Source organism: Schistocerca cancellata, chromosome 4 (assembly GCF_023864275.1).
Source record: "Schistocerca cancellata isolate TAMUIC-IGC-003103 chromosome 4, iqSchCanc2.1, whole genome shotgun sequence".
Lineage (NCBI taxonomy): Eukaryota > Metazoa > Arthropoda > Insecta > Orthoptera > Acrididae > Schistocerca > Schistocerca cancellata.
The window spans coordinates 624,502,074-624,526,831 of record NC_064629.1 but is presented as its reverse complement, the minus strand read 5'-3'; the positions used below and the strand labels follow the sequence as shown (position 1 = coordinate 624,526,831).

The window sequence follows — 24,758 nt, the reverse complement described above, 5'->3', positions numbered from 1 at the left end:
GCATCTGCTTACTCGGTTAGTTAGAACGATAGTGTAGCAGAAATGTTTCATGAACTCAAGCTAGATACATTACAATTCAGTTATTTAGAAGTACAAAATTAGTTTCTGTTAATTCATATCTACAGACTGGTGACAAAAGGGCACATTAAAATCCCCCTGTAAGCGTATAAAGTAAGCGTTATTTCTAATGAAATAAAAGAAGGACAACCAAAAACTGAAGCAGGTCTGTCGTTCTGTCCTCACATCAACCGTGAGGGAACTAGTGAATGGGAGCAAGCGGTACATTATTTTCACCAAACGTGGTTTCTGAGGGTGACAAATGCAGGTATAAAGAGCATAAATTAAAAATATCAGCAATTTCCAAGGAAAAAAGTATGTGCTGATAATTATGATGACGGCAAGGTTATTAGCGTCATTACTAAATTTAATAAGACATTTGTGGTTAAAATGGACAAAATAATTAAAATGTGAATTGCAAATAATAACATAAAGAACGTCCTAAAACACACTCACACATACACACACACATACACACACAAACACACTCACACACAAGAACCAACAAGAATCACATTGTCGGATCCAAAACAGCGGAAAAAGGAAAAAAAAAGTTAGTGGAAAAAATTAAAATAACGTAGCAGATAGCTGTAGTTCGCTGATAGCTAGAATAAAAGGGATGAGCCAGCCACTATGCAACACACTAAACTGTCCAGCGTGAAAGCTTAGACCAGATTCAGACACTTCACAAAACATCAAAACCTTCGTCACACTCGTCTCATTTTCAGTTAAATAACCGGGTTCGATTCCCGGCGGGGTCAGGGATTTTCACCTGCCTCGAGATGACTGGGTGTTTGTGTTGTCCTCATCATTTCATCATCATTCATGAACGTTGCGACACTGGACTGAGCAAAGGTTGGCACTATGTACGGGCGCTGATAACCGCGCAGTTGAGCGCCCCACAAGCCGAACATCATCATCATATATCATTCAGTTAAATAAGGAATAAGTTATGACAATAGTATATAAAAAATAACAGATTTGAGCTAAAGGTCTTTAATGAAGTACCTCATTAACCTTTTTGAAGGAAATAAACACTTTGTGGTCCTGCTCAGGCAACAAAGTAAACTTCGAATGTCCTCTGTGAGAAACCGTCTACGGGGTTTCGGAATCGGTGATTTATAGGGGAATACTGTCGTTGGAGGGTACACTTGTTGCGAAAGATTTCGTTGGGAGATGGTGAGATAGCAAGTTATATAAATCACATTGCGGAAGTTTCTTTATTGTTTCCGCCGGGACAGAGATTTATTTTGGGGGCAGGCAGGCGCCGTCATTACGTGAAAGTGGTGCGTTTTTATGCCCGGCTAACGTTGCCTCTGGAAATGTTTCCCCACATTTGACCATTGTCCTTCTCTACTACCTTAATGTGTTTCTGTCCTTCTCGGCCAACATGATGTGAACTGCAAGGCCAGAGTGCCTGCACTTCGCGGAAGAGAGGCTCTTGGACGAGTTACAAGAAAGGGTTACTTGTTCCTCATTTCCCGTAAGTGATAATCTCTCATAAATGTACGAAAATATAATATGTCAAGTTTTGCATAAGGAAAGTTTCTTTGACGTCGATACCAAACAAATTTTTCATTCACCGTATTTTAAACGTTTGTTTCGTCCCATTCTCGGAAATAACAAGAATTGAGTTCCTGGTTGCGTGCATCTTCATGTGTTCTCTTCATCGTAATCTTCATGAACCCAAAGGGACCCGTTTCTGAGGGGCTTAGGAATATTTCAGATCCCATACTGAATACAGTTCCTGAAATTTTTGTACGAAATTCTCGTCTTTTTTTTCAAAGTCATTATTTCTGTGAATATATGGTCGGCCATTCTTCGTGATCAATAGACCCAGGTGTTATGGTTCCGCGGACTAGCCGAAGTAATCCTTTAAACAATCTACAAATTTTTTCTACGCCACTGAAATTTGTGTTAAAATTACTATTCAATAATCGTGAATCAAAGCCTGCCTAATGATGTATTAATGGATGAATTCATCCGATTCTCTTATGTTATGTCGACACGCTTTATTTCTGGGTGACATTTATGGTATGTGTCCAATGTTACTTATCATATGACCAAAAGACCTTTCACACACAAAATCCATTGTCATAGGTCATCGTCATCGTCTTACATACAGGGTTAGGCACATGCTTGAACCGCCGTCACAAAGCTTATGACCAACGTTCTCTTGGTCGACGTACTTCTCTCCTTTCTTTTGTGTTGTAGTGCAGGACGTCCTTGACTAATCTTTTATCATAGGTTACAATAAATATTAAGAAACATGAGGAGCGATGTTCGAGGCTCCCTTTGGGTTTGTAATGTGATATTTAACGATTCATTTTCCTCTCCAGCCCATCTACTAACCCTACAGTTATTTCTCATATCAATCATTCATACTTAGATTTGCCATCCCAAGAACCACACCACCATTTCCCTACAGTGTCAGTGGCACTGTCACTGCAAAGAATACGTTGCGGTAAGTCCACTAATGGGAAATATTATCGATTTCTTTGATCGTTCTCATATTGACGCCCATGAGTGCAGAATAATACTTGGGTTTCGCACGATGTTTTTGAAGAAGAAAGGATTGTTTATTGAAACCACAATATTCACTTCAGAACTGAAAGACATGAAGATTGTGGAGACGTTTTGTTTGCAGCAAGCTGATAACTGTTGTCACTTCGTTCAGTTTGTATTACGTACGTTTCCAGCTGCAATTCTATATAGCATTATACCCTATACACCGGCCTTTAATAATTTTACATTGAGTTAACTACTGGTTTTGAACAATCTTTCTTTCTATCCGTCGCCCTGTATCTTTTCATACCCTCTCCCTTTTTCTGTCAACTTTCTCTCCACCTATTTTTCGCAGCGTTTCTGTCTCTCACTTCCTCTTTTTCTCATCACTTCTTTCTCCTGTTTCCAGTCCATAATTCAGTCTAACAGCATGTTTCAAAACAAGCAAAATTTCCTAACGCAAGAATCTACATTTATTATGTTTAAGATATGTTTACTATGTCTCACCTACCAAAATATTACTGTCCTTCAGCTTTGTTCCGTTTTCTTTATTAAAGTCTGCACACTGGTTTTAAAGTCGAGCTCTAACGCTCCACATTATCAAAATGTATTAAACATCCATTGCTGGATGAAGACCTCCTCTAGACTTCTGCGCGTGTTTTATTGGGTGTTTAATATAGTCGTCTACCCATCATCAGAAAGTCCTCGTCTCAGTTTTCTTTTGTGTATCGGTAATCTAGCAAAGAAATTCCTCACTCTGGCTATCATCAATTCGTCTAGCTACATGTCTCATCATCCCACGTCCCATTTTCATTACAACCATAATTACGTCTTATAATCCAGGATAAATTTATCGGTTTTTCTGCTCGTTGCTAGTTAAGTAATTGTCAGATTTTGAATGTCTCACTGTCATATTTCAAAAGTTGTAATACGTACAAATTATAAACTTTCCTTGTCACGCATATCAGAGCTAAGTTTTGAAAAACCTGCTTATTCTACCAAAAGCACTCAAGATCATTCTTACTCTTTCGCTTGATTTAATTTATTGCTCATCCAATCACTGTCGTTAACTGCCCTAAGCACAACAGCTCTGCAAATGGTTTTATAATTTCATCATTCATTTGTAATGTTTTGTTTTTGATATGTCAGTTATAAATTGTTTTGTCTTATTTCAAGTGATTTTCGGGCAATATCCAAAGTTGCTCTATTAAGCATTGCCATTCATTGTTGAAGTTTATCTGGGCTAAAGTCAATCAGTACAGTATCATCCACAAAAGGAAGCTGGTTCAGATATTTTCCATTGGTATGTAATATTACTTCGTGTTTCCTAGTTTAAGGCTGCGAAAATGTCTTTTAGGATATCTGAGAAAAGCTTTGGTGAAATGGGATCTCCTAGCCATATCTTCATAGTTTTTTTTATCCATTGTCTTTGTGGAGTTTACTGGAAATTTATCTGTCGAATGCATATCTTTCACCCTACTAACGTTGTTGAATCTCCACTCTGATTCCCAAGGGATGCTAGTACAGATTTTGTTGGAACTATGATTACCAGATAAAAGTGACAATTGATACTCTTTGTTTCTATCTATAATTTGGTTCAAGACTTGAAAATTGTCAATTGTACTATTCTAACGACAATTTGTTCCTTCACCTGATCAAAATCTAAGTTTTTTCGCATGTGACTGACGAAAATTGCACAGATCATTTTCACCCTACGGTGATTAGATTGACGGATAGTTATGTAAGACTGTTCTTCTCATTTCTTATGAAGAAGAATTATTTGCCTTATGTCAATTTTATGGAATTTTCTCCCTCTACAGCCATTCTGTAAACATTTATAGCATTACCTGATCTTTTACTTTGGCTCCAGCTTCAGACATTTACATACACACAGCACCATCTCTAGGTGTTTTTTTTTTTCTTCATCCTCCAATCTCTTCACATTTCATATAGCATTACCTCCAGAATTTAATTTTTTTCGTTTATACCTCTCAGAGACTGAGATTCAGCTCTTTAAGTACATTGAGACTTACAGAAAACTTGGATAGCTTGTACAGTTTTCTTTCTGTTGTTAGTTACTGAGACAGCTACCATTTTAACTAATTCTCAACATAAGTTTCTGTTTTGTCTTCTACGTTTATTATTTTAATAGATTCTCTTGCCAAATTTTCATTCAGTCTACTTTCATCCTTATGAAGACACTCCACAATCGTTTTCTCCCAACGGATATATCCTTTTTTAATAATCTTCATGTTCTGAGAGACTGTACTTCTCACTTAACTTGTTCTGGTTCATATGGTTCTGAGCTCTATGGGACTTAACTTCTGAGGTCATCAGTCCCCTAGAACGTAGAACTACTTAAACCTAACTAACCTAAGGACATCACACACATCCATGCCCGAGGCAGGACTCGAACCTGCGACCGTAGCGGACAATTGGAAAAGAATTCAAGGCAGTTAAAAATGAAATTACTCACTGTTGGGGTGCTATTTGATTTTATATCTATTTATAAAACCAAGGAATCAAGAAAAAGATTCTGAGATCCACTCTACTATCTATGCTATGGGTAAAATTTCCAGATACTAGATATTTCTAGGGCACGGCAAAAATCCCAGTAGAAAGAACCGTACGAATTTAACGCAAGCTCGCATAATAACTTCATCCGAGTCATTGTTAATGAATTATTCCGTCTTAACCCGAGATCACATTGTGCACACAGAGTTTCGTACTGCCTCCTTCGGAAAAGGTATGACTATCTTAACGGATTGGTACCTGCCCGCTCAGGGCACGACAGTGACTGGTCCGTGGTTTTCACCAATAACTAGCAACGGTAACTGAGATTTGTATTTAGTGGACTGAAATTTATAGAAATTATTACTAACAAGCTATCAGTGCAAGTAACATCACAAACACGGCTGGAGATGTTTATTATTATTTAAACAGAAAATATAAGTGATGGAAGTTATGCTCCTTTGTGGAAAGCCTCGCAGGTTAATTCCTGCCTTCTGTATGAGTTCCAGCATGACACGACTGTTGCCTATCCTGCGTTCTCACGCTTTGAAACTATTTGCCGCTTGACGTGGCATGTACACATCTCGCTACCGTAGCACATATGAAAAATAATGCTTTAGGTTTTGAGATACTTCGACATTAATATCCCCATTAACATTTCGTAGGTCCTTTTTTAAAATCATTTATCAGCTCTTGTAACTTTTCTTATAATCTTCTATCTCTCCTCCAGAATTTCAGTATATTGATAACGTTCCATATAAGACTGAAGCAAGAGGAATTATTTCGCTCTAATATGAACTAAGAACTTTTTACCTTGTATAAAATATATGATGTACTGCGTTAATGAACGATATAAAAATTACTACACTTTTCAGAGAATAAAAAAAATTAATTGAGCAAAATTAAGTATGCCCCAAATCTTGGTGACATTGCTGTTGTGTCTGATATTATCTCAGTATTGCTTTAATTTTCTTATTTTAAAGATAATGCCGTTTTAAAATTTCATTCAGCTGTCGTGAGACTTTACAAGATCGATTGAGTCCGTTGAAATAAAAGGACAGGATAGATGTTCATTATTGTTATTGATTAAGTTTTACACCAAACTGTTTAATCCGTCACTTAAGGTTTTAATGTGACATAAATACAGCATAAAGGAAGATGTAACAATTATGCATCATCTTTCACATAGAATGAAGCTTTCTGTTTCTTTTTTTTTTTAAAAAAAAGAACGTAGTAAGTTACACGCTTTCACAGTGATAAAGAGAATAGTCTTGGCGGTGCTTGGAAGTAAAATTTTTTCAGAGGCGTCTCCATAGCTGACCGCTTGCGTACTTTTTGAGCGATGGAGGAAGGTTTCTATAAATATGAATGACGCTCGGAGATTTCGGTCAATATCACATCTGCGACGGTTCGCATGCCGCTTCCAGCATTTTCGTACTTTCATATGACACTGTCCCTTTCGGCGCTGTCAATGAAGAGCCCTCCTCGCGTTAACATAAGAATGTCTGAGACCCATTTGTAGCCTTATTTCCGGTTCCATAATTTTTTGTAAGGAATTCACTTGCAATTACTCATCTATGGTCTTACATAGTTTTTTGTGTGTTTTCGGTATTGTCTTCTGTTTCTGTAACTTATGAAACTGATCAGACAGTCGTAATGGAGAAGGACTTTGACGGCTGCCTGTTATTATTCGACGAAGAACAATCGTTGTATAACTTTCTAAGTATGCAAAAATTTCATTCGGTTTTGTAAAAAAAAGCACTCCGTCTTCAGGCCACGAGAGCCTACCGGGACCATCCGACCGCCGTGTCATCTTCGGTGGAGGATGCGGATAGGAGGGGTGTGGCGTCAGCACACCGCTCTCGCAGTCGTAAGATGGTATTCTTGACCAAAGCCGCTACTATTCGGTCGAGTAGCTCCTCAATTGGCATCACGAAGCTGAGTGCACCGCGAAATATGGCAACAGCGCATGGCGGCCTGGATGGTCACCCATCCAAGTGCCGACCACGCCCGACAGCGCTTAACTTCGGTGATCTCTCGGGAACCGGTGTATCCACTGCGGCAAGGCCGTTGCACATTCGGTTTTTTTAGCTCGTGAAAATAGAAGAAAATATGACCTAATGTGGCCCTTTTAAAACTATTAAAATATTCCTTACTACTTTCCTGATTTCAGGATTACGTAAACTGGATTATCCCGAATACTGCTATATCGATATAGAGCATCAGAAAGAGAAGCATGTACATTCGTAAAAGTGAGCACTCTATCTGACGTGTAGTTGTTTACTGTACGATTTATACAGACACAACCTAAACATAAGTGTACTTAATACTGTATGACACATGTACACCGGGATTCAATTTAGTAAACTGTTCCAGAAACATCAGCAAAGCATTTGGACATGACGCAGTAAGCGAAGAAACCGTATGGCGAATATCTGGAAGAAACTGATCTAGCCAGACGATGGTTGAAAGTGAGTCACTTTGGGGTGGATCATCAGATGGTTCAAATGGCTCTGAGCACTATGAGACTTAACTTCTGAGGTCATCAGTCCCCTAGAACGTAGAACTACTTAAACCTAACTAACCTAAGGACATCACACACATCCATGCCCGAGGCAGGATTCAAACCTGTGACCGTAGTGGTAGCGCGGTCCCGGACTGTAGCGCCTAGAACCGCTCGGCCACCCTAGCCGGCGATCATCAATAATTGAGAATGAAATTCTTAGTGGAAAGGAACGAAGGACAGCTGAAATATGATGGACCGACCGATACAAGACGCTGTGCAGTAGCTCAGTTGAGTAAGGACGATATTATTGAAAGAACCATCACGGCATTCAAATGAAATTATTGCAAGAAATCATTGCAAGTATAAATAATGTTGGCAGGATGGGAATTTGAACGCTGCGTCTGTTTAGCGTAGTTAACCGCTGTGCCGATTCTGTGCAAGGTACCATAGGAGTCTTGAAGTAACAAACGACAGTTAAATGATAACAACATTGTTTGTCCATATCATAATTTCCTTCTTGCATTTACAAGGACTTGGAGGTGTCATGAGCTAGACTATTATATTTTTCAAAAATGGTTCAAATGGCTCTAAGCACTATCAGGAAATGCGTCTTCCTTCGCTCCCACGGAACATTACGATTCTTTCCACTTTCCCCATGGAAATGAGACCTGTTGAAAAACACGTTTTATGGGTGTGTTCTGCACGGTTAATGAAGCTCAGAAAATAGTTCGAAAACGATAGTCAACAGGCATAGTGCCTGTGACGAGGCATCCTTCCGGAACGAATTCACATTCTAACGTGAAGGCCACCCAAAAGGCTAGTAAGCTTTTGCTCACTGCAAAGCTATCCACGGCTGTCAAAATAGTGAAGAAAATTATTATAAGCCAACACACAAAAAAAGAAAGACTTGGATTATTTTTTCAAGGCATTGGAATTAAATGTGGTCTCAAGAAATTGTAAGAGTGTATCCGGCCTTGATAACATATGCGTTAAACTCATACAGAAATTTGGGCCCTTTTGTAAAGGGTTGGCGTCTACAGTTGTTAACCAACTATATCCTAGCCCGACGAATACAAAAACTATGGAAAAACGTTAGGGTCATAGCAGTTATGAAGACAGGCAGGGTTAGAAATGTTCCGTATAGATATAGACCAAAGTGTCTGATGTGTTTTCTTCACAAAGTGCTGGAGAGATTACATTTGTTGAGACAACAGTCTAGTAAGTGGCATATGCAGCTCTGAATGATGTGCATTTCATAACTTCGAAAGTGTTTAATAATGGTGAGGGGTTTCTAGAGGAATGCGGTAGTAGACTAGGTGCATAACTTACTGCAGAAGTGTTATTTGCTTTGTTGTTATTTATTTATTTTTATTTGTACGTCAAGTTCCGTAGGACCAAATTGAGGAGCAAATCTCCAAGGTCATGGAACGTGTCAGTACATGAAATTACAACATAAAAGTAATAACAGATAAAAATAAAATGTTTATGAAAAAAGTTTAAGTAAACGCAATCAACAATACAACAGGAATCAGCTTAACTTTTCAAGGAACTCCTCGACAGAATAGAAGGAGTGACCCATGAGGAAACTCTTCAGTTTACATCTGAAAGCGGATGGATTACTGCTAATTTTTTTGAATTCTAGTGTTAGTTTATTGAAAATGGTTGCAGCAGTATGCTGCACACCTTTCTCCACAAGAGTTAAGGAAGTCCGATCCAAATGCAGGTTTGATTTCTGCAGACTATTAACTAAGTGAAAGCTGCTTATTCTTGGGAATTAGCTAATATCGTTAGCAAGAAATGACAGTAAGGAATATATATATATTGAGAGGCCAATGTCAAATTGTGAAATGTTCTGCTCCGTATCACGTGTACCGGGTGAATTACAATGGGAAAAACAAGAGAGTGCAGTAGCAAGAGTACCGGGAGCGATGTAGCCATTACGGACGCGCCGTCGCTAGCGTCGGGTAAGGCCTCACAGTCCGACAAACGATGAACAACATCCAGGAGCGATCGGGCGTAATAGAAACGAAATCCTATCTCTAAGGAAGCCTTGGCTAGAAAATGAACTGTCTGTGTCCATTGACGAACTAGAGCAATATCATAGAAGATATAGCTTGCCCTTGTGCGGCGCTGCCGAAAGTGAACGTGAGATCAAAGACAATATGTGCAACATTATGGCGCGTGAGAAGCTTGGAGTGCAGGAAAACGTGAATGATATCGACAGAAACCATCGTGTAGGGCAAATCCTACCGCGTAGCATGAGACCAAGGCCCATAAGAAGGAATACAATGGGCTTCTGCACGACGGTTTACAAGCTTGCTGTCTTTGGTACCGTCCACGTGACTTTTCACGCCCGCGTAGCCTACATGAAGGGGCAGGTTTGGTGCTGAGGGTAGCAGCGAGGGTAGGGGAGAGCTAGCATAAGCAAATTCAGACCAAATGAAACACGCATGGATCGAAACAGCATATCCAGACACTGTGGGATGATAATGGCATTGAAACAGAGGATGACACGCGTAAAGCTGAAATACTAAACACCTTTTCCCAAAGCTGTTTCACAGAGGAAGACCACACTGCAGTTCCTTCTCTAAATCCTCGCACGAACAAAAAAATGGCTGACATCGAAATAAGTGTCCAACGAATAGAAAAGCTACTGAAATCACTCAACAGAGGAAAGTCCAGTGGACCTGACTGGATACCAATTCGATTCTACACAGAGTACGCGAAAGAACTTGCCCCCCTTCTAACAGCAGTGGACCGCAAGTCTCAAGAGGAACGGAAGGTTCCAAATGGTTGGAAAAGAACACAGACAGTTCCAGTTTTCAAGAAGGGCATCGAGCAGATGCGCAAAACTATAGGCCTATATCTCTGACATCGATCTGTTGTAGAATTTTAGAACATGTTTTTTGCTCGGGTATCATGTCATTTCTGGAAACCCAGAATCTTCTCTGTAGGAATCAACATGGATTCCGGAAACAGCGATCGTCTGAGACCTAACTCACTTTATTTGTTCATCAGACCCAGAAAATATTAGATACAGGCTCCCAGGTAGATGCCATTTTCCTTGATTTCCGGAAGGCGTTCTATACAGTTCCGCACTGTCGCCTGTTAAACAAAGAAAGAGCCTACGGAATATCAGACCAGCTCTGTGGCTCGATTGAAGACTTTTTAGCAAACAGAACACAGCATGTTGTTATCAACGGAGAGACGTCTACAGACGTTAAAGTAACCTCTGGCGTGCCACAGGGGAGTGTTATGGGACCATTGCTTTTCGCAATATATATAAATGACATAGTAGATAGTTTCAGAAGTTCCATGCGGCTTTTCGCTGATGATCCTGTAGTATACAGAGAAGTTGCAGAATTATAAAATTGCAGCGAAATGCAGGAAGATCTGCAGCGGATAGGCACTTGGTGCAGGGAGTGGCAACTGACCCTTAACATAGACAAATGTAATGTATTGCGAATACATAGAAAGAAGGATCCTTTATTGTATGATTATATGATAGCGGAACAAACACTGGTAGCCGTTACTTCTGTAAAATATCTTGGAGTATGCGTACGGAACGATTTGAAGTGGAATGAACATATAAAATTAATTGTTGGTAAGGCGGGTGCCAGGTTGAGATACATTGGAGAGTCCTTAGAAAATGTAGTCCATCAACAAAGGAGGTGGCTCACAAAACACTCGTTCGACCTATACTTGAGTATTGCTCATCAGTGTGGGACCCCTACCAGGTCGGGTTGACAGAGGAGATAGAGAAGATTGCAAAGAAGAGCGGCGCGTTTCGTCACAGGGTTATTTGGTAAGCGTGATAGCGTTACGGACATGTTTAGCAAACTCAAGTGACAGACTCTGCAAGAGAGGCGCTCTGCATCGCGGTGTAGCTTGCTGTCCAGGTTTCGAGAGGCTGCGCTTCTGGATGAGGTATCGAATATATTGCTTCCCCCTACTTATACCTCCCGAGGACATCACGAATGTAAAATTAGAGAGATTCGAGCGCGCATGGAGGCTTTCCGGCAGTCGTTCTTCCCGCGAACCATACGCGACTGGAACAGGAAAGGGAGGTAATGACAATGGCACGTAAAGTGCCCTCCGTCACACACCGTTGGGTGGCTTGCGGAGTATAAATGTAGATGTAGATGTCACTGTAATGGGTAACCAAACAGTAGCATCAATACACTATATACGTACTCCGCTCCGGCAGCAAAGCAGGTGTGTCTTCTCGCATACGGCGCTGAATGGCATCCTGCGATAGATTCTCCTAAGCTCCTTGGACGCTTCGTTGCACTTCTACAATGGTTCTTGCAAGCTCTGGAGAACGAGTAAGTTCCTAGTTCACCAGTTCCCATACGTTTTCAGTTGGTGAGATATCTGATGATCTTGCTGGCTTGGGCAGTTATAGTACACTAAGAAGAGCATGTTGCGGTACTGTAGCCGTGTGTGGATGTGCACTGCCCTGCTGCAAAAGCACATCACCTTCCTGTCGAATAAATGACAGTAACAGGAGGCTAACAACCTATGCAATGTAACGGATACTGATTAGTTTACGCTACACAAACATGAAATGTGATCTTGAGCTGTAACTGACCCCCCCCCCCCCCCCGCCACCCAACCACACCATGAAGCCTAAGTTGGGCGAATGCACTCAGTAATAGTTCGCTCAACAGGTCTACGACGTACACATGACCGTCGATCGCTCGCATACGGTGTTCCTCCGCCAGCAGCGGAGCGCACCTCATAACAGGCAGTCTCAGCATGACGACACAAGTACGGCGCTCATGCTAGGAGCTATTTTACGCTTCCTCACAAGTCATTCAAATAGGTCATTCACCTGCCAACAGTTACGTCGCCAACCACAGACAGCGGTAAAACCCGGAACTACTTGACGAATCCGCAGGATGACATTCATACGCCGAGCGCTTGGTGTAAGTGACCACATGTGGCATGTTCCGTCGCCCAGTTTTCGTGCAATCAGGATCCAGCTCCAGTTCTTCAGATGTGCAGTTACCTACAAGTCATCTACGGTACTGACAGTCTAGTTGTCGGAAAGATTCCGCCGAGTGTCTGAAGTTATTCAAAGTGATATCAAAGTGTTTGCTTATACTCCCTTCATACTGAACTTCAATCAGATTAGTTAGTAATCATCTACTGTGCTCGGTTATCTAATGTGCTGAAGGTTACATCAGTGCCATCTCTTCTCCGTAAGCCGAACCTGAGTATACTTTGATGCACCTTATTTCAATAAACGATTGTTATTGTTTCTCATGTACAGCGTAGTGATTTTGTTTTAGAGATATACTGCCCCCCCCCCCTTTTTTTTCATTTAACCAAAATATTTTACAGCCTTTCTTTGTCACTGAAAGCTATTATTGCACATGTTTTCTTTGGACGCAGAAGATACTCCATTTTTGTCCTCGACTTTATTTTGCACAACAATAATCTTTCGAGCCACAATTCACGGAATCGTCAAAGGTATTTCCTGATTCTTCTAATGTTTCCACAATTAATAACGAAATGTCGACATCATTCTACTGAATGCCCAATAAATTAACTAATAAGCAACGCATATGTAGGTCTTTAGGAGAAGCATGTTCGTTAGTTAGTTAGTGTCATGTTCCATGGATCATTCTGCACGATAGCTCGTAATGATGTGGAACGAGTCATTTTACATTCACATCACACATTAATTTGTACATGTGGTTAAATTCTGAAGATTTCTAAGTCTCTTTTTTCCAAAAAGAAAATAAGATGTACAGATATTTTTAGTTAATAAGTCCTACCCACCACCGTTTACACATTACAGTAACATAAATTCTGGTACTGAATAGAAGGAGTTGCCAACGAGAAACTTTCTCAGTTTGTTTTAAAATTTTATTTTGCTATCTGTCAGATATTTTATCTCACTGGGTAATAGATCAAAAATTTTTGTTGCAGCACTCTGCACTCCTTTTTACACTAAAAGAAAACCTTAATGAATCTCATTTTGCCTTTTGGTATTGTAGCTCTGTACATCATTCTTCCTTTTGAACTGAATTAAAAAAAAATTATGAGGGAATAAATATACTGTGGAACAGTAGTCAGAATGACCGACTTCTTAAACAGATGTCTAAAAGATGATCGTGGGCGAATACCACATACTATTCTTACAGCACGTTTTTCCGCTATGAAGACTTCCTTTCGTAGAAATGAAGGTGATTTCAGCTGTACACCACGTTCTTCGTATTTCATCTTTGAAAGGTTGAAAATGTTAATTGGATTCCACGTTACTGTGATACTCCAGAACCTGCACAAAGAGAGATACTATTAGCAACCAATGCTAATTATTACGAATATTAAATGAGTTATAAATTCGAGCGATCAGTAACTCTGAACAAGTGAGTCAGAGAAATTATCAACAGAAATTGAAATTCTCTTTACAAATTACTATCACGTTTTGCCATGTTATCTGTTTATCGATTTCTCATTATCCAACACTATTCGCCCACCATATTGCTCTGATACGTAGAAGCCAGTTTTGTATTTCCTGATGACGACATACTCCTGAGTATTCCCTGTCCGGAGTTTCGACTGGAGGACTACTTTACCTACGGAATATTTTATCCGAGACGATACCATCAACATTTACACTGATAAGCCAAAACATTATGACCACTGACCACCGCTACGTTGGATGCTGCCTTGTGGCGTTGCGGGGCACGTGACGCAGTAACAAAATCATGTAAGCAGAGCAGATACAGACGGGGGATCACCTTAATGAAGATAGGGGCTGAAAATAGGTAAGTCGACTGAGATGACCGACTTTGACAAAGGGAATACTATTATTACGCAGAGCCTATGAACGAATATCCTGAAAACGACGAAGCTGGTTGAATGTTCACATGCTACTATCATGAGCATCTACGGAAAGAGGTAGCAGGATAGTGAAACTACCACTAGGAGCTAGATGGTTGGACGTCCACGACTGTTCACAGAACGTGTGGTTCGGCGGCTTGACTGCTCTGTAAAGTGGGATGGATGGTGATGTGTGGCATCTCTGCCAGAACAGCACAACGCTGGTGTTTCCAGGGCTCTTGGGTGTCCAACTGGGCCGGCCGAGGTGGCCGAGCGGTTCTAGGCGCTACAGTCTGGAACCGCGCGACCACTAATAGTGGACTGATGACCTCAAAAGTTAAGTCCCATAGTGCTCAGAGCCATTTGAGCCATTTCGTCCAGCCGGATGTGATCGATGAAGTCCCACGGTATTTCGACGAATAACATTTCCGCCATCATCTGATCTGATGGAATTCCATCAGAAACACCAGATGATGGCGGAAAGGTTATTCGCCGTTATATGGGGAACTTCAACGATCACATCCGGCTGGACATCAGAGAGCCCTGGGAACAACACATACGCTGGGAAAGCCTCAGATGACATAACGCAGTGCTGAACCGATCACATTACACTGTTAAACATGGAGCTTCGTAGCTGACCACACCTATGTGTTCACATATTGACCCAACGACATTGTCGTCTCCTCAAAACTCCGTCATCGAGGTGAACGGTGGCTTGAAACGTGCAGCGCGCCACAGACGCAGGCTGGTGGGAGCAGTATGATGCTATGGGAGACGTTCTTCTGTGCTTGCATGGGACCTATGATGGTAATCGAAAACACGCTGACAGCTGCTAACCAACTGCATTCCTTCATGTTTAATGTCTTCCCCGGCGGCTATGTCATCTTTCACCAATGTAATTGCCCGTGTTTCAAAGCCAGAACCGTGCTACAGTGTTTTGAGGAACATTATAGTGAACTCACGTTGATTCTTGGCCACCAAATTCGCTTGATGTAAATCCTATGGAACACATCTGGGTCGCTATCTGTCACCATCCCCAAAGCTGTGCCACAGAGGAAGACTGCACTGTAGTTCCTTCTCTAGATTGTCGCATAGATGACAAAATGGCAGATATCGAAACAGATGACAGAGGGACATAAAAACAATTAAAATCGCTCAAAAGAGGAAAGGCCACTGGACCTGATGGGATACCAGTTCGATTTTACACAGAGTACGCGAAGGAACTTGCCCCCCTTCTTGCAGCGGTGTACCGTAGGTATCTAGAAGAGCATAGCGTTCCAAAAGATTGGAAAAGGGCACAGGTCATTCCCATTTTCAAGAAGGGACGTCGAACAGATGTGCAGAACTATAGACCTATATCTCTAACGTCGATCAATGGTAGAATTTTGGAACACGTATTATGTTCGACTATAATGACTTTTCTGGAGACTAGAAATCTACCCTGTAGGAATCAGCATGGGTTTCGAAAAAGACGATCGCATGAAACCCAGCTCGCGCTATTCGTCCACGAGACTGGCAGAGCCATAGACACGGTTTTCCAGGTAGATTCCGTGTTTCTTGACTTCGGCTAGGTGTTTGATACACTTCCCCACAGTCGTTTAATGAACAAAGTAAGAGCAATGGACTATCAGACCAATTGTATGATTGGATTGAAGACTTCCTACATAACAGAACGCAGCATGTCATTCTCAACGGAGAGAAGTCTTCCGAAGTAAGAGTGATTTCAGGTGTGCCGCAGGGGAGTGTCGTAGGACCGTTGCTATTCACAATATATATAAATGACCTTATGGATAATATCGGAAGTTCACTGAGGCTTTTTGCGGATGATGCTCTAGTATAACGAGTTGTTGTAACAATGGGAAATTTTACTGAAATGCAGGAGGATCTGCAACGAATTGGCGCATGGTGCAGGGAATGGCAATTGAAACTCAATGTACGCAAGTGTAATGTGCTGCGAATACACAGAAAGAAACATCCTTTATCATTTAGCTACAAAATAGCAGGTTAGCAACTGGAAGCAGGTAATTCCATAAATTATCTGGGAGTTGGCACTAGGAGTGATTTAAAATGGAATGAACATATAAAATTAGTCGTCGGAAAGGCAAATGCCAGACTGAGATTCATTGTAAGAATCCTAAGGAAATGCAGTCTGAAAACACAGTTTGAATACTGCTCACCGGCGTGGGATCCCTACCAGATAGGGTTGATAGAGACGATCCAACGGAGAGCAGCGCGCTTCGTTACAGGATCAATTAGTAATCGCGAAAGCGTTACAGAGATGACAGATAAACTCCAGTGGAAGACTCTGCAAGAGTGACGCTCAGCAGCTCGGTACGGGCTTTTGTTGAAGTTTCGAGAGCAGTATATTGCTCCCTCCTACGTATATCTAGCGAAGAGACCATGAGTATAAAATCAGAGAGATTAGAGCCCACACAGAGGCATACCGACAATCTTTCTTTCCACGAACAATACGAGAGAATAGAAGGGCGAACCGGTAGAGGTACTCAAGGTACCCTCCGCCACACACCGTCAGGTGGCTTGCGGAGTATGGATGTAGATGTAGATGTGGATACGCATCAGCGGCCCTTTATTTACGCGAGCTAAAAGACCTGTGAGTAGACATCTAATGCCACATACGTCCACAGACCTACCAACAATTCAGTAATGTATTTTGATTCAGAAATAGAGAGGCTATTGCCCCTGCAACTATTGGAAAGGTTGCTGTCCCTCTTCAGAACCACACGTTTGTCTGGCCTCTCAACAGATAACTCCCCGCTCTGAATCACTGTGGCACGCAAGTCACCCCACCGACGGCGAGGTCCACTTCCACAATGTCAAACATGCTATCTGTTGTACAGTTATTAATCGTCGCTCCCAGTTTTGTAATACCATGTACTTTAGCGAAGGAAGAAATGAAAGTTTCTTGTACAATCATATCAGGGTACTTTATCAAATCCATGAAATAGTTACTGATATCCTCGTTCACTTTAGGGCTTGTAATTTCAACATATAAATTTGTTACATGAGTCTCATTCGCATTAAACTGTCAATTACAAGTGTTTTATCATTGTTCACAGTCATATTGTACTTTCCTTGGTAATCTTCTTGCACAAAGGAGCCATGTTTTGATGTTAGCGAACCACCCGATTAGACTTTGTTAAAAATCCCAGCAATATCTTGCATTATATCCAGCTCCATAAACTAAATGTCGTCTACACAGTGGCCAGTCATCCATTATTATAGCTATTTTAATGTCAGCCAGTACCACTTTAATTGGTATACCCAGACATTCTTGTATTTCCTCGATAAAATTTCTAAAGCTCCCGTGCCGAATTTATCTATTATTATTCTTGCTATCACGTTAGCATTGCTGTGTTGGAGAAATGGCAGTTTGCCTTGATTTCTCGTCTCGCAGAGATGTCACACGTAACTTTATGTCTCAGCTTATCTGAGATCTTGTTGACCAAGTATGTGTACACACTTTAGCACAGGCCCTCCTGACATTAAATAAGTGAATCCCTCCTTCAATCCTCTCCAACTCCCTCCACGCATCCTCTGGGTTCCCAGCTTAAAATCTGTGTATAGTAGCAATGATGATGACCAACAAGTATGCATGTGTCCAAAAATTCTCTCACTCACTCGAAATATACGCTGGAGAGCCAAATGAACTGGTACACCTGCCTAATATCCAGTAGGGCCCCGCGAGCACTCAGAGGTGCCGTAACACGACGTGGCATGGACTCGACTAATGTCTCAAGTAGTGCTGAAGGGAATTGACACCATGAATCCTGCAGAGCTGCCCATACATCCGTAAGAGTAAAAGGGGGTGGAGATCTCTTCTGAACAGCACGTTGCAAGGCATACCAGATATGCTGAATAACGTTCACGTCTGGAGAGTCTGGTGGCCAGCGGTAGTGTTTAAACTAAGAAAAGTGTTACTGGAGCCACTCTGTAGCAGTTCTGGACGTGTGGGGTGTTGCATTGTCCTGTTGGAATTGGATATGAATGGATGCAGGTGATCAGACAGGATGTTTACATACGTGTCACCTGTCAGAGTCGTATTTAGACTTATCAGGTGTCCCATATCACTCCAACTGCACACGCTCAAACGATTACAGACCCTCCACCAGCTTGAACAGTTCCTTGCTGACAAACAGGGTCCATGGATTCATGAGCTTGTCTCCATACCCGCACACGTCCATCCTCTCGATGCAGTTTGAAACGAGACTCGTTCGACCAGTCAACGTTTCCAGTCATCAACAGTCCAATCTCGGTGTTGACGGGCCAAGCCGACGCGTAAAGCTTTGTGTTACGCAGTCATCAAGTGTACACGAGGGGGTCTTCGGCTCGGAAAGCCCATATCGATGATGTTTCGTTGAATGGTTCACACGCTGACACTTGATGATGGCCCAGCGTTGAAGTCTGATGCAGTTTGCTTAAGGGTTACACTTCCCTGACGTTGAACGATCGTCTTCCGTTGTAGTTGGTACTGTTCTTGGAGGATCTTTTTACGGATGCAGTGATGACGGAGATTTAATGTTTTACCAGGTTCCTGGCATTCAAGGTGCATTCGTGAAATGATCGTATAGGAAAATCCCCACTTCATCGCTACTTCGGAGATGCTGTGTCTCATCGATCGTGCGCCGACTATAACACCACGTTCAAACTCACTTAGCAGCAGTAACCGATCTAAAAATTTTGCCAGACACTTGTTGTCTTATGTAGGCGTTGCCGACCGCAGCGCCGTATTCCGCGTGTTTACATTTCACTGTACTTGAATACGCTTTCCTATATCAGTTTATTTGTCGCTTCAATGTATTATCAATCCCGATCCTTGCAACTCGCATCATATTATAAACAAGCCATCACAAAACACGTGTATACTAGCTTTCAAATTTGAATACAATGCTGTATGCCGTTCTCAGATAACAAAGCACATATGTGATAGTTTCCCACACACGCCTTTTTATGGCGGTTTGTAAATATGCTTCGAATAATGGTTAATGCTCTGAAGGAATGAGAGAATGAACGAGTACTCCTTTACATTTATGTTTTGGAACTGTTGCAGCGACAGTGTTATCGTAAATCGACAAATTTCGATATTACTACTGCAGTAGTATTTTATTTTAAATACGCAACAGGTATCATATTATTTTGGCAGCTCAGAGCCTGACCGCGTTTACCGGTCTCTTTTTAAGTAGTATCTCCAATTGACCACGCTTGAACACTTGTTCATCAAATGCCACCAATAGCATCTGAAGATGGCCTTTGAAGGCCGAAACTGGTTATGATTGTTTAATAAATAAGTGACTGTGTCAAATATCAAAAAATATTATCTTACAATCAGTAACCACCGCTCCGCAAGTGGGATGTCTTTTTAATGACGAAGATCACCTTTTGCTCTGTAATTTTCTCAATCAAGGATGAATTTACCTAATCCCTGACGTCTACACCAAGGAAGTTTATCAACTTTCTGGCGTCATTTTCGTCTGTCGTTTCTTCTGCGTACAATTTGGGCAGATGTTCTCCTATTATCGCCAGTACATCGGCATTTGAGAGAGCTGAAGAGGGTAAGAGTTGAATGGGACCATACATATTGGAATACATGGATCCGTTAAGTGAAAACTTTGAGTGTAGCTGAAGAGGTTGGCACAGGAGACGAAGTCGTAACATACAGTGTCAAATCATTCAGAAGACTGGGGGAAAAAAATTCTTCGTTATCAATATCTTTTTGTTGTTGAGGTCTTCAGTCCGAAGACGGGTTTGATGCATCTCTCCACGTTAATCCATCCTGTGCACTTGTTAATCTTTACACAACGTCCGCAACATTATTTCCACCAGGACTTGCTTACTGAACTCAAGCTTTGGTCTTCCTCGACTGTTTCTCCGCCCTAGACTGCCTTCCATTACCAAATCGTCGGTTACCTGGTGCCTCAGATTCTTTCCTATCAAACGATGCTTTCTTTAGGCGAATTGTCACATATGTTCCTTTTCTTTCCAATTCGACTCAATACCTCCCCATTACTCATTCTGCCTTTCTAATCTACAGTATTCTTCTATAGCGCCACATTTCAAAATTTACTATTTTCGTCTTGTCTGAACCGTTTATTGACCACATTTCACTACCATTTATCGATCATATTTCACTTCCATTCAAGGTTTCACTGCAGACAGATACTTTCTGAACATACACTCCTGGAAATTGAAATAAGAACACCGTGAATTCATTGTCCCAGGAAGGGGAAACTTTATTGACACATTCCTGGGGTCAGATACATCACATGATCACACTGACAGAACCACAGGCACATAGACACAGGCAACATAGCATGCACAATGTCGGCACTAGTACAGTGTATATCCACCTTTCGCAGCAATGCAGGCTGCTATTCTCCCATGGAGACGATCGTAGAGATGCTGGATGTAGTCCTGTGGAACGGCTTGCCATGCAATTTCCACCTGGCGCCTCAGTTGGACCAGCGTTCGTGCTGGACGTGCAGACCGCGTGAGACGACGCTTCATCCAGTCCCAAACATGCTCAATGGGGGACAGATCCGGAGATCTTGCTGGCCAGGGTAGTTGACTTACACCTTCTAGAGCACGTTGGGTGGCACGGGATACATGCGGACGTGCATTGTCCTGTTGGAACAGCAAGTTCCCTTGCCGGTCTAGGAATGGTAGACGATGGGTTCGATGACGGTTTGGATGTACCGTGCACTATTCAGTGTCCCCTCGACGATCACCAGTGGTGTACGGCCAGTGTAGGAGATCGCTCCCCACACCATGATGCCGGGTGTTGGCCCTGTGTGCCTCGGTCGTATGCAGTCCTGATTGTGGCGCTCACCTGCACGGCGCCAAACACGCATACGACCATCATTGGCACCAAGGCAGAAGCGACTCTCATCGCTGAAGACGACACGTCTCCATTCATCCCTCCATTCACGCCTGTCGCGACACCACTGGAGGCGGGCTGCACGATGTTGGGGCGTGAGCGGAAGACGGCCTAACGGTGTGCGGGATCGTAGCCCAGCTTCATGGAGTCGGTTGCGAATGGTCCTCGCCGATACCCCAGGAGCAACAGTGTCCCTAATTTGCTGGGAAGTGGCGGTGCGGTCCCCTACGGCACTGCGTAGGATCCTACGGTCTTGGCGTGCATCCGTGCGTTGCTGCGGTCCGGTCCCAGGTCGACGGGCACGTGCACCTTCCGCCGACCACTGGCGACAACATCGATGTACTGTGGAGACCTCACGCCCCACGTGTTGAGCAATTCGGCGGTACGTCCACCCGGCCTCCCGCATGCCCACTATACGCCCTCACTCAAAGTCCGTCAACTGCACATACGGTTCACGTCCACGCTGTCGCGGCATGCTACCAGTGTTAAAGACTGCGATGGAGCTCCGTATGCCACGGCAAACTGGCTGACACTGACGGCGGCGGTGCACAAATGCTGCGCAGCTAGCGCCATTCGACGGCCAACACCGCGGTTCCTGGTGTGTCCGCTGTGCCGTGCGTGTGATCATTGCTTGTACAGCCCTCTCGCAGTGTCCGGAGCAAGTATGGTGGGTCTGACACACCGGTGTCAATGTGTTCTTTTTTCCATTTCCAGGAGTGTAATTTCTAATACTTAACGTTTTGCACGCTACATTTTATATCCTTCCTACGTTGGAATATTCACTTATTTTGCTGCCAAATAACAATACCAATCTATTATTTATGGTGTCCCATTTCTTCATCCACTAATTCTCTCAGCATCAAATGGTTCAAATGGCTCTGAGCACTATGGGACTTAACATCTGAGGTCATCAGTCCTCTAGAACTTAGAACTACTTAAACCTAACTAACCTAAGGACATCACACACGTCTATGTCTGAGGCAGGATTCGAACCTGCGACCGTAGCGGTCGCGCGGTTCCAGACTGAAGCGCCTAGAACCTCAGCATCGCCTGATTTAATTCGACTACATTTCATTACCTTTTTTCCCACTTTTGTTGATGTTCTTCTGTTTACATGACACTATCCATTCCGTTCAACAGATATTCCAAATTTTTTGTCCTTACCATAAGCAAGAATATCAGCGCAAACCTCATTCTTTTTATTACTTCCGTCTGAACTATAATTACATTTCCTTGTTTTTATCACTACCCTCTCAACTATAATTTCATTTCCAAATTTCCCCTTGGTTTCCCCAACTGCTTGCTTAATGCACAGATTGAGTAACATTAGGAAGACGCTACGACACACATTACCTCCCTTCTTAACAACAGCTTCCTTTCATGTCCATCGACTGCAATCTAGTTTCTATGCAAGTCTTCGCTCCCTGTGTTTTATCCCCGCTATCTTGAGATAGCAGAAGAACGGACAGAGCAAAAAAATATCCACTAGCCAGCACCGGCCATCTATGTAGTTTGTAGGGTCCTGGTATATCAATGCAATAGAGGTGAGCAATTCTTTCTTTGTCATAAATTAAGCATGGGTTATAATGGTGCAACCAAGAGTTGCTGATGATTTGCGTCTGGCAAATGAACTTTTCAGTATGTATTAATCTTCAGAAAGGATAAAAAAGGTAAATACAACAGCTACTGAAAAGGAAAGCCTGCACTTAATTTATTGTGTTAAGTTTGCAGTCGGTGAATCTTAATATTATTCGTATATATGCTTTAGCTCCAATCCCTAGTTACAGGCAAACGAATAAAACTCAATTGCCTATTCATTTGATAGACTTGGAGGCTACTTGACCCGTGTCTCAGAAACAAAAGAACAAGACACTCAAGAAAACAGCTCAGTTGTGGAAAAATATTCTGCCTGCCGGCAACTTGATATGTGGTACATCATGAAAATTTTCTTTCAAATCTGTGATCATCAACTTACTTCCTGGAGAGGCTACGATCACCTAAATTTTTCTTGCCATTTCAATTAAATATTCTACATGATTCACACTTACGTAGTGAGCTTGAGATAGTAAATCTATGTTTATCTGTCCAGAAAGCTTGTTTTAAGCAGAAAGTGCTTCTATTTTCGTCTTTTACGTTCCAAATTATCCGCCTTACCCATGATGGAGAAATGAGGGAGCAGAGTCAGCCTTAGTTGTTCTGTGGCTCAGTAGCAATCTTACCGCGAAACGTACGGTGCACACCTGTCTGACAATGGGTAATCACTGAGGTTCACACGTGCTTTAATTATATTGGCAAAACTGTCACACCTTCGCTAAGTTAAAAGGCCTTACTTCGTGACAGTTGTAACAAAGTAGAAAATTTCTGCTGCCAGTCATGCAGATACACTGCAGTTTAGCCTTGACGGAAACTATCAGCATCGACCTGCTTTTGCGATACATGAATGGATCAGATGATGATAATCGGTTTGTGGGGCCCTCAACTGCGCGGTCATCAGCGCCCATACAAACTCCCAGCTTTTTCACAGTCCAGTCTAGCCACTGTCACGAATGATGACGATAAGGATGAAATTATGAGGATAACAGAAACAGCCAGTCCCCGGGCAGAGAAAATCCCCAACCTAGCTGGGAATCGAACCCGGGATCCCGGGATCCAGAGGCAGCAACGCTAACCACTAGACCACGAGCTGCGGACATGAATGGGTCATTAGAATCGGAGGTATCTGGAATTCAGTTGGATTCTGTATTTAGTGTATGTGTATGTGTTAGACAGCTTAGACGTGATGACGATAGGGACAGTGGTGTAATTACACTGCATACTGGATATGATGCCAATAGTATTGAGATATATAACCTGCCTTTTGAATGTGCAAATTCTGAAATTAATCGAAAATTATGTGACTATTGTAATGTACTCAATGCGCCAAATGATAAATGCTTCTCTAATATATTCTGCATCAACTTGAGTGCAAAACAACTTAACAATAGATTTGAGGAAGCACGTGTGATCCCTTTTTTGTCATAGGGGAACATCGGAGTTTTGTATCGTATAGCTGCCAGCCACAGACATCTTCTGATTGTGGAATTGTGGATCGTGCAATCATTAGCATATTAACTGGCGACGTAAACAGCCCGTACAGCTCCCAGCCGGAAGTGCAAATACCTACTCTACTGCAGTTGTCGTGGGACCAGGAACCGTTCCGTCCTTGAGTGTCTCTCCTAAGGTAACAGAGAAAGAAACCGTTTGCAGATTAATGCAGAAAGAACAAGCACTCACAGTAACGGATCTTAGACCCGTGGAAGCGTACACTTTGAACAAACTAATACAGGCACTGTTAGCACAGCACGAAACTCTAGAAAAATTGAACTCTAAAATCCTGAAAGTATAGAGGCAACGAACACAGATGACAAATTACCTCCAAACACCGAGACATGCAACAAAGAATCCCCTAGCGAA

The 24,758-nt window shown here is 42.2% G+C and overlaps 1 pseudogene; it reads right to left on the bottom strand.

Moving 5' to 3' along the window:
• Positions 1–7,030: 7,030 nt before the first annotated feature.
• LOC126185992 (5S ribosomal RNA) lies at positions 7,031–7,148 on the bottom strand (annotated as a pseudogene).
• Positions 7,149–24,758: the final 17,610 nt, after the last annotated feature.